This window comes from Penaeus monodon, chromosome 39 (assembly GCF_015228065.2).
Source record: "Penaeus monodon isolate SGIC_2016 chromosome 39, NSTDA_Pmon_1, whole genome shotgun sequence".
NCBI classification, from domain to species: Eukaryota; Metazoa; Arthropoda; class Malacostraca; order Decapoda; family Penaeidae; genus Penaeus; species Penaeus monodon.
The window spans coordinates 8564757-8569756 of record NC_051424.1 but is presented as its reverse complement, the minus strand read 5'-3'; positions in this window follow the sequence as shown (position 1 = coordinate 8569756).

The window sequence follows — 5000 nt, the reverse complement described above, 5'->3', positions numbered from 1 at the left end:
CAGACCTTGCTTGCAGCCTACATCGACCTCAAGATAGCATTTGACTTAGTGCATCGCGAATCGCTATGGACGTCCTGTGAAGTAGGGTAATTCCAACATGGATTATTGGAATAATAGCGCTGGTACTGTAAGTGCTGTAAAATGTGGTGGGAGCTCTGTCGAGCTTCTTTCCTGTTAACTCAGGAATGAGGCAAGGCTATATCCTTACCCAACACTTTTCAACACTTGCATGGACTGGATAATTGGCAGAGCTACTATCCAAAGTCAGTGTGGAGCAAGAATGGGCAATATCAACGCCACAGACCTTGACTTTACTGACGCTGTTGCAATCCTATCTGAGTCTCTGGAATCTCTGGTGGCGGCTCTTGATGCATTCAGAATCAAAACCAAGGCCAAGATCCAGGACTTTAAGGGCCTGTTATGGGAAACCTATTTAGTCGATACATGTTTGAGAACACGTTGAAGTCACAGAGAGCTTTACATACCTTGATAACTCAGTCCATGTTTCTGGGCTGTCAGAACAGGAAGATGCCGGTATCTATGCAGAAGGACTATGCTACGTGTCTTCAAGATTATTAATTGTAATTGTAACTCTCATTATAACAATAATGATGATAGTAACTATGATAATGCTATAATGATGATCATATAATGATAATAATAATGATAACAATGATAATAATAATAATAATAGTAATAATAATAATTATAATAATAATTATAAAGATAATGACAATAGTAGTAGTAGGCATAACAATAATAATGATAATGATAATAACAACAACAACAACAGCAACAACAACAAGACAATAATAATAAAGATAAAGATAATGATAATAGTAATGATAATGATAAAGATAGTAATAACGAAAATGATAATAATAATAATAATAGTAATGACAATAATAATCATAATAATAATCACAACCAACATTATAATCATAATTATAATATTTATAATCATAATTATGATTATAATTACAATTATAATTATGATCATCATAATAGTAATAATAATGATAATAATAATAATAATAATAATAATAATAGTAATAATAATAATAATAATAATAATAATAATAATAATAATAATAATAATAATAATGATAATAATGATAAAAATGGTAGTGATAGCTATGATATTGTTAATGATGATAATAATGACTATGATAATGATAGTAATAATGATGATAATAAAAGAACAATGATAGTGATAATAATCATGGTAATGATAACAATAATAATACTAATACAAATGAAAATAATAATAATGAAAATAATAATGATAATAGTAATGATAATAATAATAATAATAATGATAATAGCAATAATAATGATGATAATAGTAATAATGATAATAAAGTTAATTATGATAATGATAATAATAATAATAATAATAATAATAATAATAATAAAATAAAAAATAATGATGATAATGATGATGAAAATAATGATAATGATAATGATTATGAGAATCAGAATGATGATAATGATGATGATGATGATGATGATGATTATGATGATAATAATAAAATTAATAGTAATAATGATAATAATAATAATAATAACAATGATGATAATAATAATGATAATAATAATGATAATAATAATAATAATAATAATAATAATAACAATAATAATGATAATAATAATAATAATAAAAGAAGAAGAAGAAAAAAATAATAACAGTAATAATAATAATAATAAAAAACTATCAAACTAATGACGATAATAAAAGTAATGGTGTAAATAATAATGACACAAATAATGATGATGATGATGATAATAATAATAATAATAATAATAATGATAATGATAATAATAATGATAATGATAATAATAATAATAATAATAATAATAATAATAATTAATATAATAATAATAATAATAATAATAATAAAATTTATAATGATAATAATAATAATGATAATAATAATAATAATAATAATAATAATAATAATAATAATAATAATAATAATCATAATCATAATAATAGTAACGATAATAATAACAGTATTGATAATAATGATGGTAATAATAGTGATAATATAAAAATAATTATAATAATAATAATAAAAAAGATAATAATATTTTCATAATAATAATGATAAGAAAGATAATAATAACGATGATAATAATAATTAATAGTAATATTAGTAATAATGACGATAATAATAATAATAATAATGATAATAATAATAATAATAATAATAATAATAATAATGATAATAATAATAAAAATAATAATGAGGTTAATGGTACTGTTATTACTACTACTACTACTATTGATAATGATAAGAATGATAACAATAATGGTTGTAGTAGTAGGAGTGGTGATAATAATAACAACAACAACAACAACAACAACAACAACAATAATAATAATAATAACAACAATAACAACTGTAATAATATAATAATGGTAATAATACTAATAATGATACTACTAATAATGATAACAATACTACAAATAAAAATAATAGTAATAATAGCAATAACTATAATAATAATAATAACAATAATAATAATGATAATAATAATAATATGATAATGATAATGACAACACTAATAACGCATATCGTATCCTTAACATGGGTCTTATAACAATCATTATCATTTTTATCATTATCAGTATTATTATGATTTTTGTCATTGTCATCACCATGATCAGCAATTGGAATTATTATCATTACGATTATTGGTCTCTTACATAACCATCTTTAATAGGATTTGTCTTTACTTTTAGTTTATTGTATTTTCTTAAACGATTTTCACCGTTATTTCCATTACTTGTTTTATATTATAATTATATATATTCGATATCATGATAACTATTATGCTTTTATATTTTCATTATCATTTTGTATTTGTATCTTTATTGATATCATGATTATATTATGGTATACAACACCACTTAATTGATTTGCTAATATATAAGACAAAAATGTCAGATATCATGACACGGAAAAGTATCTGAAACAATGTTAATTAAGCAATAAAATAGGGAATTAACTCATAAGTACAACAAAGTAGACAATTCTGTGTTTGTTTTTCCCCGAGAGTTGGATGGTCTGATTTAGCTCAGGGGCAGGTGATTGGCTCCAACGCATACTTCGGTCTGCTTGCGCCTTCGAAGTCTAAATTGAACAAGGCGCCTCAAAACACACAAGCAAGCTGTTTGTGTTTGCTTGTTCGTTGAGGGGCAAGCTGTTTAGGGATGATCTGTTGCCATGCAGCTGTATTATTGTGAAAGTCTGAAAGCTTCGACTTGCACGAATTATCTGAAGACGGACGAAGTATTTCGTTAATCACTTCCAAAACAATGTACGTTAGTGTCATGGACATATTGTCAACGCGTCATTAATTGTGCGACGTGCGGGAAGAAACAAAATGAGAAAAAGTCCTCATAGGAATTCAGTACATTTTTGCCGCCTCCTGATTCAGCTGCTTGACTCATTTTTATTTATAGAGTCTTTTTTTGCCTGAGCCTCGTATGTGAAAAAGAACAAAGGTGAGCAAAATTCTATTGTGAGAACGTGTGTTCGGGATTCACACTGGGCTAAATAAGGCAAAGCGACAATTTCTCTCTCACTCTCCTCCCTCGAACGTTTTCTATTCACAAGTTAATTATACTTCAGTTCCGAGAATCCTGCCTGTTCATGAGGTGGACGCTGCACGATTAATTCATCTCGCGGCGCCCGAGGCTCACTGGCTACTTTTGGGGAGAAGAGATCGCAGTGAGCCTAAGAAAGCCGAGGTTCCTATATACAAATCCCGAGTGGCAGCGTTCCCGCCTCCTTCTCCTGTAGCGGGAGACACGCGCCTCGCCTTTCGTGTCCGTTTTATAATATCCATTTCTTGGCTCTCCTTTACCCAAGTGTTTTATTTTTCTCTTTTTTTTTGAATTCCTCGTTCTTATTCTACTTTCGCTCTTCCGCGTTTACTCTTTCCTTTCATGCCGTCCTTACTCTTTTTTGCCGTTGATCAAATAGCAGCGACAGGTGCTAGGTACACTCGTTCCCGAAAGTATTTTTAAAATAATGTACTGTTGACGATGGCATTTGACCATTTCTCTACCATTTCTACCAACGCGTTAAATAACATAGTCCACTGTTGCATATTGTATTGGACATTATCGCAAAAGAACTTTTTTTGATGAGCTGGTGGAAAGAGAACTCATGTAATAACCTTAATATGGATTAAGATTGTTTTTTTCATCATAATGATTAACTAATAAGAAATATCACCAGGAAGCTTTTAATGAGAATGAGAACTTCGACTGTGGTTAACCAGACTCCTAAGACATGTGAAAACTGAAAGAACTGATATTGGCATAATAGGGAAATTTAAAGCCAAAACATTCATTATATTATATAAACATGTATACTAGGAGGATATTCCTCGGTAAAGTGTCATAAATAATCATGATTACAACTATTCATTAAATACAGAAAGATTACACTTTCATTATGAGTTGAAGCACATGTGGATCTTCTTTAAAAGTCCTTAATTAAAGCAATAATTACCTTAAGCATAAATTTCATTAATGTAGGAGCATCTTATTACTTGGTACTGATATTTTTGTTATAATTTCTTTTCTTGATGTAGGAAAAGATACAAAAGGAAGTTATATAATTTAACTGTGTATTGGAATTTATCCTGAAGTTGGTATTAAAGAGAAAGACATTGAGATTTCTTGGTAAATAACAATATCAATGTATTATGGGGGGTGATGTACTGTAAGTATCTGAACGGCATCGCCATGTACAGGAAATGGCTTTAATTTATATCTTAGTGTCTGACTGTATTGCTATTTCCCTCTAGTTTAAGTCAGACCTTTGCCCTTCACGGTTTCCTTGATCCTGTAAAGGAATCATCATATATTATCAGGAGTATATTTCTTTATTCAAATGTTATAAATTCCTTCGCTCTTCTCGTCCATTGCTATTTCTTGATTAAATTTATTTCATCTTTGTGTTTTGTTATTCCGTCTTCAGCTT